General features: G+C 43.7%; 1 long non-coding RNA gene across 1 annotated transcript in view; it reads right to left on the reverse strand.

Annotated features, from left to right (window-relative positions):
* The window catches only part of LOC124546012, a 49,714-nt gene extending 43,716 nt beyond the window's left edge, over positions 1 to 5,998 (reverse strand). The window contains exon 1 of the long non-coding RNA XR_006967655.1: positions 5,923 to 5,998. This is a non-coding gene — a long non-coding RNA (uncharacterized LOC124546012). The remainder of the gene's footprint in view (positions 1 to 5,922) is intronic.
* Between the last annotated feature and the right edge of the window lie 13,877 nt (positions 5,999 to 19,875).

A 19,875-nucleotide genomic window follows, 5' to 3' on the forward strand; every position in this document is an offset into this window, starting at 1 on the left:
AAGTTTGGTTAATGGTCTCGGAAAATAAACAAGAGTTACATACAAAATACCTTTGCTGGCCTTCAAGGTAATCACCATCACCTACAACACGCATCTGACACCGGTTGTAAAGCTTTTTGAAACTATCAGCAAACGCTTATTATTGAATAGCTCTAAGCATCGAGCTCGCGCATTGTTGGATGCCCTCATCTTTACTGGTGATGAGACCTGCTGCTACCAATACGATTCAGAGACCAAGCCACTGTAAATGGCGTGGCGATTATCGTTCCCCGTGCCCCAAAAACGTTGGCTGACAAACCAACAACGCGCGACTACGGTGCTTAGAGCGGTTCCATAATAAGCGTTTGCTGATAGTTTCAAAAAGCTGTAGAGCCGGTGTCACATGTGTGCTGCAGGTAATGATGATTACCATGAAGGCCAGCAAACGTATTTTGTTTGTAAACCTTTTTCATTTTCTGACAGCGTTCAGTGAACTTTCCAGACGCATCTTGTATACACAACCACTTGCTAGACGCAAGATCCGCACATAAACACTGGAATGTTTGACAGGTAACACTGATGGACAAAGAAGGAAACAGAGAAATCAGCTGATTTATACGCCCATATCACTGAGATCGACTTGTAGCCTCTTTCAAATTATGAAATACCATAAAGAAAGCGATATACTGACACTCAGGCGGCACAGAGTCATAAAATATTGTTCTTATCAAACACAGCACGCGAAGTAATGAGTGTTATAAACAAGGGACCTAAAGATCGTTCTAAATTACTGGATTGCTTGAAGACTTCTGTATCCCTTCCTCATAAGCGGTATCCAGTCATCTCGCGCGCTTATGGAGTATCGTGTCAGTTGCGCGTCTGTATTCGCGATTTCCTGTGTATTTCCAGTAAGTGATGTACGACCTCAGCTATTCTTAAGCTGTACAAACGATTTAGGAGACAATATGAGTAGCTCTCCTAAATTCTTTACAGATTATGCTGTCGCGTACCGTCTAGTAAAGTCATTAGAAGATCAAAACGAAATGGAAAAATGATTTAGACATCTGAATGATGCGGAAAGTATCGTTTAACCCTGAAGTATAAAATGTGTGAAGGCCTGCACTAAAAAAGTTCCCTAAAATTTCAGTTAAGCGATAAACCACAAAAATTTAAAAGTTTGAGACTTACTGCGCTTCATTGGCAGAACGCTGACAAGAGGAAAAAAAATCAACTGTTTATATTACGCTTGTCCGTCTTCTGGAGTATTGTTGCGTGATGTGGGACCCTTACCAGATAGGGTTGCCGAGGACAAAAAGAAAGTTCAAAGAAGGGCAGCTTTTTTTGTATTGTCCTGAAATAGGGGAAAGAGCGACACGAGTGTGACGAGTGAGTAGGAGCGACAATCATCGTAACAAAGGCGTCATTTATAGCGCCGACAGTTCTTGCACGAAATTTCTGTCGCCAATTTTCTCCTGCGAATGGAAAAATATATCATTGATTCTTCCACCTGCAGAGTGAAAAACGAACGTCGTAATAAAATAAGAGAAGTCAGAGCTCGCACGGGAAGCTTTAACTGATTTTACAATGTGCTAATCCAGAGTGAAACAGTTGAAGAATAGCCAGATAGTGGTTCTATGAGCCCTCGTCCAATGCATGGGTGTGAACTGCAGAGTAGTCAGGTCAACGTACATCTTGTTGGCAGTTTCACAAATTGTAGCAGTGACGGTCCATTCTGATCAGCATTCAACCACTCGTGCTGGAATGTCATAGTGCGCCTACGCGAGGGCAGTATTGTTTTCTCCCAATTGACTGAGATCGAAGACACATATACCAAGCCATCCCGCGCCATGCCAGTCCTTTTGCGGACAGCTGTGACTCTGCGAGGCTCTCAGGGCCGTCTGGCGTTTTTGTGTCCGGTTGAATCTTCGACTAACAGCGGGTTGGGTTCTCTAGTACGTATGGTTTTCAGGAAGAAATATGTATCGGGACGAAAGTTAATGTTAACCGGATAAAGGGCGGCACGAGAGTGATATCTCGGGCTATTCCCGTCACTTCGCTATCACAGTAAATTTAGGAGGGCCTCCATCGGAATCTTTAACCAGTCTCTATCGCTGTGGGGTTAAAAGCTAATGGGGGGAAACTGATATGGATTTCGGCCTCAACTACGCCACACTTCGCTGGTTAGTGATTCCCGGTGGAAGAGACGTATACCGTGCAGCGACATGGCATAGCCAGAAAGCACACTTCACTTAACGCTCAGGTACACAAGCGCTGGGATCATCGGAAGCGGCAAAGTAAGCCCATAATGCTTGGTACGAAGCCTTTGCGATATTTGTACTAGTTATGGAACCAAATCGACTCCGGGGAATTGGAGGCAAGTTTTGTCGATTCATAGCTGAGAGAAACAAAAGGAAAAAGAAAGAGAGAATCAGGTGTCAGTGCGAGTAGGACTGAGGCACTTAGGATTGCCTACAAACTTTAATTACGTATACAGACAGTTCATGCGTTTTTGGAATCGGGGATCTCGATGATTTTTGCCTATTGTCGATATTCGGTCCCAGGGATTCCAAGTCGTTAATGTGATCCAATTGAAAAAAAAAGAAGTTTTGCTTCTTTTCCTTTACTTGTACTGTGGAACCATTCTTCTTGCCGAATTTCATGATTAGACCACAAGGGGGAAGTATTCCAAAGGTTTTAGTGAGTGAGTTTGCGAGTATCGAAATATGTCACATATATGGCCGTGTATTTTGACTGCATTGACTTACAAACTAACGTGTATTATACCGCCAAGGGACCATAGATCTCAGTGTGTGACATAAATATCAACTTGATATATCTATCCGTTCCTGAGAAAAAAATAGTCCTAACAGGTGGACGGACAGGCAGACAGTGTGACAAAAAATTGGCAATTTTTTTCCAAGTGATGTAATCACACATCAACTATTTTCTGATTTATTTCCGTTGGTGATACTTTGAAACTTAGCTGTTTAGCAAAGTTCATAATTGTAGGTCAACGGAAAGAACCCAGTAGCTTTGATGAGTGAGTTTGCGAGTATCAAAATATGTGAAAAATTCTGATGGGTTTGACTTAGAAGATTCACTTCATTTAAGCGGCAAAATGACCTTAGACCTTAATATGGGACGTAAACTTCAAGTTTATACGTCTACGCGTACGGGAGAAAAATCGTTTTGAACAGCTGAGCAGACAGACAGACAGATAGGCAAGCAGACAACAAAGTGATCCTACAAGGGTCCTGTATCTTACCGTTTGAGTTACGGAACCATAAAAAAATACTTTTGAAGCCTAATGTAATTTTAAGTATTAGTTAGTGTGTTCGGGAGGTATTTTTATGGAGTGTAGGCTTGTATAGAATTGGAAACTGGACAATAATCACTTCTGACAAGAAGAAAATAGAATCGTTTCAAATGTCCCGCTACAGAAGAATGTTGAACCCGCCCGGACAGCCGTGCTTTTTTAAAGTACTGGGGATGCGTCGGCCCTGACCACGCAGAATAACGACGAGGATCGGAGCGCCGGGCAGAGTGGACATAATTTTTAGGCCGTTTTCCAGATCCTGCTGGGTGAATACCGGGCTGGTACCCAAATAAAACCTCAGTTACACGATTCCCAAATATTTAGGAAACTTTCGGTCACTTTCACATGGATAATACTCCACGATGTAGGTTACGGTACACCACACTTTCCATCCCCAGGAAAGTGGGGGGAGGATAAAAGCGTGCCGACATGAGTGGGATACGGCCACCCCTAAATTGACCATGACCCACCTGTTAACAATCATGCCGACTCTCTGCCGATGACCAAAAATCCAAAATAAAATGGTGACGCCTGAAGAATGCTGAAAATTAGATGCGTAGGTCGAAGAGCGAATGAGCGGCTACTGAATCGCATTGTGGGGGAACAAATTTATCGTACACCTTGAGTAAAAGTAGAAATTGGTTTATAGGGCACATCCTGAGGCATGTCAGCTTACATGGAGAGCTGCACGAAACCATTCCTCGGAGTGAAGCATCAGAACAACAATAACACACAGTAGTGCGGTATAGCCATGATTATGTAGCGCTACTGTTCAGTCGACGAAGATGGCTGCTCTGCAGGTGCTTTTCACACAATACAATTAATAACGCATCGCGTCGATGTCTTCACAGGCAGTTTCTAAACCGCAGTTAGTGGGAAAATTGTAATTCTTAATCCTTTTTCATATATCAACTGGCTGAGTAACTGGCGTTACCCGGGTAAGTATTTATGCCCGACATCTATTAACCTCCTCCTCCCCCCCCCCCTCTCCCTGTTAATCGCACTCTCCTTTCTTGGATCTCCTGATCTTCCCTCTCTCTGTCCATCTCCTCTTCTTTCCTTCCTCTGTCAATTTGCTCCTCCCACTGTCTGAGTTCATCTCCTCCTCCTCCATCTCTTTGCTTATTTCTTCCTCCTCCTGTCTCTCAACTGTTCACTTCTCCTTACCCCATCCATCTCTTCTTCTCCTCTCTCTGTCCATTTCACTCTCCCCCTATCTGTGTTCATCTCCTCCCTTCCCTCGCTGTCATTCCATCTCCTCCTCTCTCCACACTAACATGCTCACACCAATAGGAGGCCTGTGGTTCTTACCCCTCACAGTATTTTTTATCAAGATCGTAACTAATATGTGTAGGAAATGTGGTTTAAATCGTTCCAGGGTTTAGGATGACCTTTCTACCCGTGGCTTTTTCCGCGTATACACATGTCAAATACATGTTCTTATCCCTCAAAATATTTTTATCTATATCGTAACCAATATGTGTACCAAATCTGGTTGGAATCGTTGAAGGGTTTAGCATGAGCTTTTTACCCGTGTCTTTGCCCGCGTATACAGATGTCAAATATATTTCACATGTATTTAACATATTTTAGACGTATTTGTAAACATATTTCACATACTCTAGCCACTTTCACTCTACAATTTCATTTTCCGCATATCAATGTTTATGACGTCGTATTTCCTGAACTATGTGCTGCATAGTGGTATAAGTTTGCAGATACATCAAATGATACATATGGCTACTGCACGCGAAATGTATTGTGAGTAGATTTAGTAGTAAGGTGCTAATAAATTAAAACGTCATACACGAGGCTGCAGATTTTCATGTATCTGAGTATTTGACATTGTATCTCCTGAACTATGCGCAGTGGAAAAATATATAGAATGTATTTTTGTAGGTACATTCAGCGACTTATGTAGGCACTGTATGCGAATAGAGTTGGTGGTAATCAAGTGATAAATTGATGAAGCAGTTTAATGCATGAAAACGGAAATGTAGTAAGTGATGGTTTTTCTTCCTTTCATCATTTTCTGGGGGGGGGGGGGGGGGGAGACTTCCGGCGAGAAAAAGTTTCGTAAAGGTTTGATATTACATGTAAAGTTTGTTGCACGTCATTGAGTGCTCTCATTCGCTAATATTGAATGACTAAAACACGGGTAATCGCGCGCCGTGGGCTACACTGCTTAAGTGATACGTATACCAAGTTGAAATCGGTCCAGTGGTTTAAGAAGAGATGTGGAAAACAAAAGTGTATACGTACATCCATTTTTACGGTAAAATATGTATCGGTTTTGCTAAGGGGTACTTTAATCGATCAGGAAAAAGACTGCACCTGAGAGGAACAAAAGGCAGGTGATGCTGTGCAACACTAATATAGTGTCCCCTAATCTCCATGAACCTACCATACGTATACGTGTGGTTTTAGTGTCATTCGACAAGGATCAGAAATTCTGGGACCGATGTTTAGAAAAAGTCCTACGTAGGTCTCACGTGGGGTCTATGGAAATTTCGGCTACACTTTGTTCGGCTACACTGTCGGACAATTCTCCTACGATACCAGGGTACCTATCAATTATACCTTCGCCTTATCCTGAAACCACTTTGTACTACAGTACAACAGCTTACCACAGGGAACAGTAAAAGCAGCGACACCAGGAGTCCGTGGGCAGCCATGGCGATTCCTCCACCTGCTGTGTTCCCCAATACTGGACTGTCGGCTGGCGGGACGCAGGGCCTTCTTAAGAGACGCCCACGCCCCTCCAGCAGTTGTCCCTCCCTCCCTCCCACACCTGTACCTCTCACGCCCCTTCGAACCGCCAGTATCGGTAAAGTCTTTTAGAAAACCAGGTTACTCGAAGAGAGAGAGAGAGCGGAGAGGCGCGGAGCACGAGCGACTGCTCAGGCACTGACTACTAATTACGGACCTGTCCCTAAAGCCGTCGTCAGAGCAACCGTTCAGTCGAACGTCTACTTTGAGCGTACCGCGTAAAAAGCACACTACAGAGTCTTTCCGAGCGTGAAGAAGAATGTAAGTACGTCAGATATTCTGAACATGCATTTGAACGCAGACAAATGAGACCGAAGAACGCCACCTACATCACATCCCATTTGAGTACAAAATTGGGTGGCGCCATGTTGTATTTTAATTAAAGGCATTATTTGATGTATTTTATATTATAACTTACGTCCCCTGAATGTAGGCCATTTCAAAGCACCAGCTAATTGAGGAGTTCTTGGAAACACATCATTACTGGTACGATTTGTTGTATTAAAGTAATAGGGAAACGTGATATTGGCCTTAAATAATTCGTATTATAACTTACGTGATAAGAAAGTAGTTATTTCAAGGCATCAGCGCATTGAAGGCCCAACAAAAGTGCCTTTTTGCTAAATAACATTGACGATTAACGCCTACAGCAAATGGTAACATAAATGGTTGCTTGTTATGGAAGTTGAGTATACCGTAATGAACAGAGACTCAGAGGTAAGAATTGGTATGAAATTGGTTTGTCTCTTATTAAATCCATTTTATTTATTTAGCTTTGAATTTTCTAAAACGGGCTGGGGGTTTCTGAGTAATTTATTGGAAGTATGTTCTATAACATTCGACGTTATATAAATACACTGTCCAGTCAAAACTCTAAATAACCACCCCTTTGCAGTACGGACCGATGCAAGTCATGCAAAAAATTATTGAGGTTGTGGAGCCATGGCCCTCCCCCTCCCCCTAGTGCCATAGCTAGCTGCGACAAGTTTCTCGGGTGAGGTTCAATGGCACGAACGAAGTGGTCCTGAAGATCCTCAGTTGAATTTAAATTCGGGAAGTTTCGTGACCACGGGATTACAGTAAAGTCATCCTGATGCCCTTCGAACCTTACATGCACACTGAGAGGTATGTGATGCGTTGCATTGTAATGCTGGTAGATGCCATTGTGCCGAGGAAAATTAAATAGAATGTAGCCCAGGGCGTGGTTCATAAGAATAGATGTATGGTTTGTTTATAAATAACTCATCTGGTAGCAGTCACGATTTTCTTTACTTTATTTTTCTCGAAACGCTTTTCGGGAAATGATTCCCGTTTTCATGTGCGTTTTTTGTGTTTGTTACGCCATTTCTATGTGATATTGTCGATGTGTGAGAGTCTGCTTCATTTCGATGACTTTAAGTTTCCGTGTGGTCCATTTAGTATAAGAAACACAAAACACGCACTTGAAAAAGGGTATCATTTCCTGAAACGCGTCGTGTGAAAAATAAAATAAAGAAAATCATGACTGGTAGCAGATGATACTAAAATGTAGACTTTCACGGCCGGAAATGTCATGTCCATTATAATTATCCGGGCTGTTATGCCGTGGTCGGTTGATGAATTCTGTGTCAATTCCCAACGTTTCGTCCCCGTCTGCGGAGGACATCTTCAAGGGGGTCTGTAGCTCGATGGAAGGTCCTATACAACCACTGGCTGGCTTCTGACAGTCAGTAGCGAGCGAGTGGGTGTGTTGGACCTTCCATCGAGCTACAGACCCCCTTGAAGTAGTCCTCCGCAGACGGGGACGAAACGTTGGGAATTGACACAGAATTCATCAACCGACCACGGCATAACAGCCCGGATAATTATAATGGACATGGTAGCAGATGAGTTATCTATAAACAAACCTATTGTTTTCACAGTCGCAGGCTTTCAGAATCATTTATAATGGATCAAATCAGATAGATGTAGGGTTGGGTTGATCAATTGTGCCTTCCAGAATGATGAGATCACCCAGGGAATGCCATATGGCCTGGAACCTTCCGATGACTATTGCAGGATGTTTGCTTTCAGACCTTTCATGGACTACAGGCCAACGACCATCTGTCTGATGGAGCCGAAAACGCGGTTAACATGAAAAGACCACCTGCTGCCATTCGGTGGACGTCGCGTAGCGGTACTGGCTCGCAAACTCCAGATTTTTTTCGCCGATGAACAGTAGTCAGCGTGGGTGCTTGAACAAGGTGCCTGTTGCGGACGCTCATTCGCAGCAAAGTTCGCTGAACGATCGCTAGGGAGACGCCGTTGGTAGCCCCTTGGTTCATCTGGACGGTCAATTGCTCAACAGATGCACGTCTATTCGCCCGAACACATCCCGCAGCAGTCGTCCACATGATATATATCGCCCGTGCGACACCACAATTGCCTCGGTGCCGATTTTGCACAGCACCATTTCGTCATCCACGGTAGCCTTTAACCACGGCGGCACGCAAACAATTTAAAAACTTAATCGATTCGGAAACAACTCCACCCTTAGCCTAAAAGACAATGTTGCTGTTTTGGACGTCAAATACAGTACTGGCCATTAAAATTGCTACACTACGAAGATGACGTGCTACAGACGCGAAATTTAACCGACTGGAAGAAGATGCTGTGATATGCAAATGATTAGCTTTTCAGAGCATTCACACACGGTTGGCGCCGATGGCGACACCTACAACGTGCTGATATGAGGAAAGTTTCCAAACGATTTCGCATACACAAACAGCAGTTGACCGGCGTTGCCTGGTGAAACGTTGTTGTGAGGAGGAGAAATGCGTACCATCAGGTTTTGACTGATAAAGGTCGGATTGTAACTTATCGCGATTGCGGTTTATCATATCGCGACATTGCTGCTCGCGTTGGTCGAGATCCAATGACTGTTAGAAGAATATGGAATCGGTGGGTTCAGTAGGGTAATACCGAACGCCGTGCTCGATCCCAACGGCCTCGTATCACTAGCAGTCGCGATGACAGGCATCTTATCCGCATGGTTGTAACGAAACGTGCAGCCACTTCTCGATCCCTGAGTCAACAGATGAGGACGTTTGCAAGACAACAACCATCTGCACGAACAGTTGGACGACGCTTGCAGCAGCATGGAATACCAGCCCGGAGACCATGGCTGCGGTTACCCTCGACGCTGTATCACAGACAGGAGCGCCTGCGATTGTGTACTCAACGACGAACATGGGTGCACGAATGGTAAAACATTTTTTCTGACGAATCCAGGTTCTGTTTACAGCATCATGATGGTCGCATCCGTCTTTGGCGACATCGTGGTGAACGCACATTGGAAGCGTGTATTCGTCATCGCAGTACTGGCGTATCACCCTGCTTGATGGTATGGGGTGCCATTGGTTACACGTCTCGGTCACCTCTTGTTTGTATTGACGGCACTTTGAACAGTGGACGTTACATTTCAGATGTGTTACGACCCATGGCTCTACCCTTAATTCGATACCTGCGAAACCCTACATTTCAGCAGGATAATGCACGACCGCATGTTGCAGGTCCTGTACGGGACTTTCTGGATACAGAAAATGTTCGACTGCTGTGCTGGCTAGCACGTTCTCCAGATCTCTCACCAACTGAAAACGTCTGGTCAATGGTGGCCGAGCAACTGGCTCGTCACAATACGCCAGTTACTACTCTTGATCAACTGTGGTATCGTGTTGAAGCTGCAGGGGGAGTTGTACCTGTACATGCCATGCAAGCTCTGTTTGACTCAATGCCCAGGCGTATCAAGGCCGTTATTACTGGGTGCTGATTTCTCAGGATCTATGCACCCAAATTGCGTGAAAATGTAATCACATGTTAGTTCTAGTATAATATATTTGTCCAATGAATACCCGTTTATGATTTGCATTTCTTCTTGGTGTAGCAATTTTAATGGCCAGTAGTGTAAATCGCTCCGTCCCCACATTAAAGCAACGACTGCACTCTATCCACACCCTCCCTCCCTCTCCCCCTAATACACCCTTCACGGCTAGTGCTGTGACCTGCCATCTATCAGTGGTTATACTACTTCGACGTCCAACGTGGGCGCTGATCATTAATGTTACTGGACCTTGTATGTATGTACTCTCTCTGTTTCAGCACTGAGTTTGTTCGACAGACTTGATCTATAAGCTACTGGCAGCTACTTTGCACTTCCTTGCTACAAGTCCAACATTTCACATGTTCTATAGATTCTACTGCCGAACAGAAACAGTGACCAAGTACGGATGAGCTTTCGGTGTAAATACAAAGTGAGAATGATGAAATATTTTTTTACTATCGTGGAAGATTACTGGAACTGTAAGTCGCACTATTTGTAATGCATTTTTTTAATTGGTCTCGTTACTGACAGCACATGAAACTTTCCTTTCTGCATTATGACACGTACGCCGACACTGATGTTTTTATTTGTGTAGACTAGAGCAGAATAACATGAATAGCATGTGGAGGAAATATGCGTTTTAACGCAGCTAACAAAGGAATTATACGCCCATCCACTTCGGAAACAAACGAGCTAGATACCGCTGACAACCGCAACTGGAGAGCGCTGCAGTCGCACATTCTCGACGTACAAAAGCAAATCTCGTTAACCAGTACGTCGAATGCGACGCGGTCTCTGTCTCCTGTTTACTTGGTTGTAGCGTTTGCGGTCACACCGACGTCAGCAACCCCGACCCGAGTGAGGACGGCTCGGGAGCTACAGCAGCTAGTTTGCCCTGGTCCATTCCAAGAACACATGTGAACTCTGTAGTTCGCGCGTATCACTTGTAACCCCGGTTTGCCGCTAGAGAGCGCTGCGGTCGCATATACCACCCTGAGGCACACGTATCGTAAGCAGAAGCCGGGTTGTTTCTGTGCGTTCAGCAGCACGCAGGGGATCATGTGAGCACGTTGCACGCTGAATGCCGTCGGCACAGTAGTTCAGCGTGTTCGGTCAGAGGGTTAGCTGCCCTCTGTAATAAAAAAAAAACTGAGTTAATAGATCAACAACGAACTTAAACGGGGCTCTTACGACGTCCACCCCGAGCAGATGAAACAAACGACCAAAATGAGAAAAATGCCGGAACGGTAGCTCAACGTGTTCGGTCAGAGGGTTTAGCTGCCCTCCGAACAAAAAACCCTGAGTGAACGGATGAACAAACAACCTGAACGAGTGTCATCGGATGTCCTCCACGAACAAACTCAACGAACAATATAGAACAAAATGAGATTAAAATGACCACGTGTAGCCATGTGCTTACAGAAGCTACCCGCGGCGATCGCTGTAAGCTTGTTGACACCAGTGCCTACCAATTTAAATTATATATTAAGCACTGAAGATGGTCACTAAGTGACCGAAAATCGAATTTTCGTTTAATAATAAAAAAAAAAACGACCAATGCTGTCTCTCCTTCCAAATGTACCATTGTAGCCTCTAACAAGTATAATTGGCTACCGTCAGCCAAGTGCAAATGAATTTACCTATTACTTTGTTTCACCTGAACGGGAAGTTCCATGGGAGAACAGACATCCGTAAATTGCAGCTTGTAATAAAAGTAATAAATACTGTTTGCAAAAATAGAAGGATAATTAAAAGCGATATCTCGATTATATAGCGTACCGCATTTTTGCACTGTCAGCCGGCCGGAGTGGCCGAGCAGTTCTAGGCGCTTCAGTCTGGAGCCGCGCGACCGCTACGGTCGCAGGTTCGAATCCTGCCTCGGGCATGGATGTGTGTGATGTCCTTAGGTTAGTTAGGTTTCAGTATTTCTAAGTTATAGGGGACTGATGACCTCAGGTGTTAAGTCCCATAGTGCTCAGAACCATTTGAACCATTTGTACTGTTCATTAATATTTGATTTTAGAGCAGAAAAGAGATATTAGCAATGTGAATACGACAGTGTTAAAACTTTTTAATCTGAGTGAAATTCTCTCATTTCAGTTCATTCAATAGAGTTTCTTGGCAAATATCTAGGCCTCTGTGTCCATTTCCCCACCCAAACTTGTCTTGTTTCGTCACGATTCTTCTTCAGCGATATTAGCGCCACAGCGGTAGCGGCTGATCTGGTTTTTAAGCACGACACTGTAAATTTCCACTTCCCTAGCTCACGACGCGACACTAGCGGAAGCGCTTCTGCAAGTACTAGCAGCAAGTTACAGAAATTAACTTGGCCAAGTGACTTGCTGAAGCAACCTTCCGGAAGTTTTATGTTTTTAATATCACCTAAACAAGTGCTTATGGAAGCCACTTGCAGAAGTTACTTCCTATTGGACACACGGCTCTATACAACAGGCAGCAGGGGCTTGATCCCCTTCGCCTCCCCCACCCTCACCCCACCCTCCTCAAAATTGCCAATGCTGTAGGGCGTAAACAGCAACGATTCCGTATCAGGTGAGAGCTAACCTGGAATTCTTCTAGTGCTTGGGAAGTGACTCAGGTTCAAAAATTGTGTTAACTGTATAAAGTTCGATACGTGTAAGCCGGCCGTTGTGACCGAGCGGTTTTAGGCGCTTCAGTCCGGAACCGCGCTGCTGCTACGGTCACAGGTTCGAATCCTGCCTCGCGCATGGATGTCCTTAGGTTAGTTAGGTTTATGTAGTTCTAAGTCTAGGGGAGCCATTTGAACCATATGTGTTAGAATAGGTTCACCTATTTCCAAGACGTCGATACATAATTGTATTAGGGATTCCGTCTTCTCATGACAATAATTTCTGATTCTTTGGCACTTTAAAACGTTTTCTATCCTAAGGGCAAGACGGTTTCCCGTACCTCTTTCCTGTCATCTTTTGCGGATAGAAGATGACTCTTTCTACTGGAAATTTCCACCGTCAGTGCTGATGGTTTTCAATCACTATTTAAATGGTCATTGGAATCGAACATGGATCCAGGATGTACTGTTTAGCCCTCATAGACTATGGTGACCATTTAGAGAATTTTGATAAAATCGAATAACGTGTCTACTGTGGCTTGGAATCACCGGGGCAATCGAAATGCTTCTAGCTTTCCATAGAACGGAAAGAGTCAGAGCATTTAAAGTTGCGGCTTTCCTATTTCATTCAAAAAGATAGCCTTAGAGCGTATTTGGCATCTTGAGTGTCGTCAAAACGATGACTCTGCAGGTGTTCCTTCACTTTAGGAAATTGGTGCTCGTCTCAAGGCAGTAGGTGAGGAGATAACGGGTACATGGTCAACCAATTGGAAACGCTTGGAATTCAATTTGGCAGCCTCAGCATCAGACGTGCGTGGAGGGGCATTTTCCTGCAACAAAAGGATTCACTGACCAAGTATCCATCGTGATTTTTCCAAATTCCTCCCTCAGTCGGTTGAGGAGACGTGTAGATCTCTGGTTATACTACAGCTGTCAGGCAATTTATTGACTGACAGGAAACTTCCACGCATAAACGAGCTCCTCGCCAGGTCGTGACGGTCCAGGGGATGTGTATCGGCCTCCGTGTCATCCTCTGTCCTTGGGTGTTATACGGATGCGGTATGGAAGGGCATGTGGTCAGCACACCGCTCTCCTGTTTGTGTTGCAGGCTACGCAAACCTCGTACCAGAAGTCCCATCCAGGAAAAGACTTTGACAGTATCGGGAATTGAACCTGGATCCTCCTCAGGGCGGTCATCTACGCTGACCACACAGCTAAGGAGGCGGACAACCTTTCATTTATCTACGATATTAATAATAAACCAACACGCACCAGGAATTTCCTGTAACTCGGCTATTCCTTAGGAGGATATTCACTGGTCTTCAGTGTGGTATCGATAGCAACGATACCACGGCGTAGGTGCAAGTTCATAAGTTGGCACTACGAGACACCGACGACAGCGCCCTCTAGCCGGCGAAGTGGAGATCTACGAGCGTCGTTCCGGATTCAGCCCATTTGATTCCGAGGAAACGACCTAGCAACATTGTTTCTATGTCACAGTGGACGAACCACTACTTGTACGCAAAGTTAAGTAAAGATGATTTTAGTTCACACTGCTGTAACGAGAATCTTACCTCACCTGCTCCTACTCGCTTCCTACATTCGGCCAACCTTTCAGTTTTCAGGAGCAGACCCACGCGCCGCCTTCCACGCGGGATACAAAACTCAGGAATCATCTTATTGACAACATCGCTTGCTGATGTTGATGTTGCGGGGCGCCCACTTCAACGATGAATTCCACGGTCTCCAGGTGAGTCACCTAGGTATTTGACAGTGCTATAGGAATTACGGCTCTCTCTAGTGTTCTATAGCATTGCAGTACGTATGTCCCCTGCAGATTTATTCTGGAGAAACAAAAACTTCTCGGCGCCTCGAAGCTCCACAGATTGTGGCGGTATGATTATCGGGAGGTGAACGTTAGAATTTTCTTAGATTGGCGGCCAAGCTTAACACTTTTCCGATCATGGACCAGCAATAACTATTTAGTTCGATCAAGGTGCGACCTTAAGGAAAAGGGACCTAAAATATATCCGCAGTAAATGCGTAGTTGAGGCGATAAACTGAATAAAACTATCGTCAGACTGAGTAATATATCTCCATCCGCATCTAAATCAACATGGTTACTCAGCAATTCACACTTAAGTGCCTGGCAGATGGTTCATCAAACCATTTTCATGGTACTTTTCTACCATTACACTCTCGAATGGCCAGTGGGAAAAAAGAACAGCTAAATCTTTCCGTTCGAGCTCTGATTTCTTTTATTTTATTATGATGATCATTTCTCCCTACGTAGGTGGGTGTCAACAGAAAGTTGGTAATTTAAATTTCGTAAATAGATCTCGTCGCAAAGAAAATCGCCTTTGTTTCAGTGACTGCCACCCCAACTAGCGTATCACATCAGTGACACTCTCACCCCTATTGCGCGATAACACGAAACGGGCTGCCCTTCTTTGCACTTTTTCGATGTCCTCTGTCAATCCTACCTGGTAAGGATCCTATACCGTGCCGCATTATTCCAGCAGAGGACGGAAAAGTGTAATGTAGGCTGTCTCTTTAGTCGGCTTGTCACATCTTCGAAATGTTCTGCCAACAAAGTGCAGTCTTTGTTTCGCCTTCCCCACAATATTATCTATGTGGTCTTTCCAATTTAAGTTGCTCGTAATTGTAACTACTAGGTATTCAGTCGAATTGACAGCCCTTAGATTTGTGTGATTTACCGTAAACCCAAAATTTATTGGATTTCTTGTAGTACGCATGCGGATGACCTCGCACTTTTCTTTGTTTAGTGCCAATTGCCACTTTTCGCACCATACAGAAATTTTCTCTAGACCATTTTGTAATTGGAATTGATCGTCTGATGATTTTACTAGACGGTAAATCACAGTGTCACCTTCAAACAATCCAAGGGGGCTGCTCAGATTATCACCTACATCATTTATGTAAATCAGGAACAGCAGAGGGCCTATGGCACTACCTTTCGGAACGCCAGATATCACTTCTGTTCTACTCGATGATTTACTGTCTATCACTACGAACTGTGACCTCTCTGAGAGGAAATCACGAATCCAGTCACACAGCTGAGACGATACTGCATATGCACGTAATTTGATTAATAATCGCTTGTGAGGAACGGTATCAAAAGCCTTCTGGAAATATAGGAATATGGAATCGATCTGAGATTCCTTGTCGACAGCACTCATTACTTCATTCTTTCGTCACAGCACGTGATCTGTGAAATTTTTAATTGAGATTTTCTGTACAAATAAAGTAGAAATTGACTGGTACTTTCAGTTTCGTTATAATTCTCACTTTAACTAAATCTGTTCAAACTGATAGGCTTCAGAATTCTTAAATACCACTAAATTACTTTCACATCAGTGTAGTCCAAGCTACCAATCACAAAAACAAATCTTTTATGTATTCCTAGAGCATCATACAAGTAGTGCACCTTCAAAATTCCTAACCACTTCAGATTTACATTGATGTCAAGCAATAATGTTTGTCTGCTGCAGTAACCGGCCACGAATACGGTGCACCAAACGAATACACAAAATCTGATTTCTTTACCGTTTTCATTTTGTAGCCAAGGCCTAAGGATATTCTTTGAAGACCGGTGTATTCTCTCAACTGTCGTCGTTCACGCATTTAGGTGCCGGGAATTCATCGTCCTCAGCTTCTCCAGTTTACTGCGTTACCGGATATAAATGATCGCTTCTGTAATATATTTTCACAAATATTAGTACAAATACGTCCCCCCCCCCTCCACCCTTATGGTTTGCTTATAGTTCTATTCAGCAATACATGTCTTCAAAAATCTGCCACTTTGATGACAAACTCGCAAACTCGAGGGTTAAAATTTGTACTGACGGTCGCACTAGGTTAAATGTCACAAGATATAAAACTTGCATGTGCCGCTACTATCTCACGTTACACTTTAAATTAAAATCAGTTATAAGAAAATATAAGATATAGTGTTTTCACCGCTACATAACAAGACATCAAGCTTTTATACGGTGCTAAACGCGATTTCCAAATCCAACTGGAGGAGGCCAAATGTATCAATTTTTCAGCATCTCTTATAGCAATATTTACAAGCTAAACATGTATACAACATTTCGACAAAATTCATGCAAATTATCAACTGAAAACAGCTACCGTGGTTTGGAATAGGTTTTGTGCGCAGTCGCTATCAGGACGCAACCCGAATATACAGCATAGAGGACGCCATTCAGGTCACGTGTCTAGACTGTCGGCTCATGGCGAGGCGCCATATTATCTGTCGGGGGACCACGGCAGTAGCATACCAAGCATGCTGCAGACAGAAAAGCTGTCTGCAAACCATCAAACTCTGCCAGGCTCTTCCGTCATGAGCAGACATCCTACACTGTGTCCACAGACACAACAAACACGAACTTCGGTAACAGAAACGGACGAAAATAGCATCGAAGGTGCTCAAAGGAAGCGTAAAAGGACTTTTGATGTTCTGAATGTACTGTACGTATCACATAGATTCATCAGCAGTATCGTCTTCATCTTTTATTCAGTACCACCTCCAAGTACGGAAAGGGTTCCACGATCTCTCTTGAAATATCTTTTCACCGAACAAATCCTGGTTCACTAATCCGCAACACGGGAAAGTGTCTAAGGGATTAGATGAAACGCTCTCTGACGAAATACCAATGCCACATCAACAAAAATCAACTTTAAAAGATGATATTAATGCTGAATTGCTAAAATACGGAGGAACGATACTACATTGACGACTGCTACATCTTTTGAATAAATATTGAAGATCAAGAGTATCCCAATAGAATGGGAGATTGCTAGAGTGATATCACTATTTACAAAAGGGACAAGACCTATGCAGTACCTACAGAGGAGTAGGTTTACTAGGCTCACAAGGTGTACACTGAGATGGCAAAAGTCACGGGACGGAGATATGCACTTATACAAATGGCGGCAATATCGTGTACACAAGGTGTAAAAGCACAGTGCAATGGCGGAGCTGTCGTTTGTACTCCGGCGATTCATCTGGAAAGGTTTCCGTCGTAATGATGGCTACGCGATGGTAATTAACAGACAGCAGTTGCAGCTAGATGCATGGTACTTTCCATTTCGTGCTGAGAATATAAAATTTCCAGCATCACCCAGCAACGAGGACAGCGCAGTGGCCGACAACCTACACTTAACAACCGAGACCAACGGCGTAGAATTGTCAGTGTTAACACACAAGCGACATACGACGAACGTATGTTATGGCAGAAATTTGGCACCAATGGGCTATGGCAGCAGACAATCGACGTTAGAGTCTTTGTTATGAACAGGACATCGGCTGCAGTGCCTCTCCTAGGCTCGTCGCCATATCTGTTAGACCCTAGAGCAACTGGTAAACCGTGACAATTTCAGACGAATCCCAGTTTCAGTTGGTAGGAGCTGCTGGTAGGTTTCGAGTTGTCAACAACGTACCGTGCAATCTGGCTCCATAATAATGTGGGATATGTCTACTTGTAATGTACTGGGTCATCTGGTCCAACTGAACCCATCATTATCTGGAAATGGTTATGTTCCGCTACTTGGAGACCATTAGCACCCATTCATGGACTTCCCAAACGACGATGAAATTTTTGTGGATGACAATGTCCCATTCACATGCCACAATTGTTCGTGATTGATTTGAAGGTCATTCTGGAAAAATCGAGAGAATGATTTGGCCTTCCATCCATTATTTACGGGACACAAATGGCTCTGAGCACTATGGGACTTAACTTCTGAGGTCATCAGTCCCCTAGAACTTAGAACTACTTAAACCTAACTAACCTAAGGACATCACACACATCCATGCCCGAGGCAGGATTCGAACCTGCGACCGTAGCGGTCACGCGGTTCCAAACTGACGCGCTTAGAACCGCACGGCCACACCGGCCGGCTGCGGGACACAATCAAGAGGTCAGTTCGGCAACAAAATCTTGCGCCGGTAACACTTTCGCAAATATGGACGTCTATGGAAGCAGCATGGCTCAATATTTCTAAAAAAGAAGATCCGACGCGATGTTTGAACATGTCCTATGACTTTTGTCACCGCAGTGTATGCTAAAATATTCAACGCAAGGCTTGAAAGCTGCACGACTCAGCAAAAGGGTAAATGCAAAAATTTTAAACGCAAGTCTTGAAGGGTGCATGAACAACCAATGACTTTTAGGAAAGGATGCTCCACGGTGTATGAAGTTTGTATACTACATCAAATGATAGTAAAACTCGCGGGATACAATAAAGAAACACAAGTTGCGATTATTAATTTTCAATTACCTTCTGATAATGGCAATAGAAAGAAGCTCCGGGTGATAGTGACGAATCGTGGATATCTGTAACATCTGATAAGTATGAAAAAAGTTTATATTAGAACGCGACTATCACTCTAGAGCTCAACGGTAACACCAGCAATGAGATACCAGCTTTGTTCAGCATTTACATAGGGCCTACATGGACTAATGCACACACAAAACAAAATTTCAAAAAGATGTGTACCTATGCTGCAGAACTCTCTTAAATAACTTGCTATATGCTGACAATGCAGTGATCCTAGCAGATGCAGAAGAGGACCTTCAGAAAGATGTTTACTTATTGAAACAAGTGCGAAATTTAACATGGCTGTCTCAACAAAAAAGTAAGGCAATACCCTTAATGGGTAAAGAACACATCACAATCAAAATAGTGACCGATCAGAAGAATTTAGAGCAAGTAAACCACTTCAGTTACTTAGGATGTGAGGTGACGTATGGCTACAGAAAATGTATGGAAATTAAGCTTAGTACATTCAGCCGGTTGTGTGGAACAATTAACAGAAACGTTGAAAAGGAAACTATGAAAGGTATTCAAATTAAATTCTAGAAAACTGTTGCAGTCCTCATGCTGCTCCATGGAAACGAGACTTGGCGGGTTACCAAAAACCAAGAAAGTCATAGCCGGTCACAAGAAATGAAATTCCGGAGAAGAATTAAAAGTTGTGCAGTTGGAGACAGGCTAAGATATGAAGATGTTAGAGAAGGACTAAAATTTTTTATTCTAAATGATGTTCTACATATTATTAGAAAATGGAATGAACAGCTGGAAACAGTGAGAAGTGAGGGACACACTGAAAGACTAGAACTTATAAGTGCCAAGGAAGAACAAATAGAGAACTACCCGGGAAACATGGGTCCCGTAACGGGCAATTTTGCCTAATACATGAAGAGGAGGAGGAAGACGAGGAGGAGCAGGAAGAGAAGAGGAAGAAGTGGTTAAGCACAATTCGAGGCTCGTGAACGAGAACGCACTTTCTAATACTTTGTATGCTTTTCATAGCGGAAAAGTGACTTCGATGAACGCGAATAATCACGAACTTTAGAC

The sequence above is a fragment of the Schistocerca americana genome, chromosome 8, assembly GCF_021461395.2.
Source record: "Schistocerca americana isolate TAMUIC-IGC-003095 chromosome 8, iqSchAmer2.1, whole genome shotgun sequence".
NCBI lineage: Eukaryota > Metazoa > Arthropoda > Insecta > Orthoptera > Acrididae > Schistocerca > Schistocerca americana.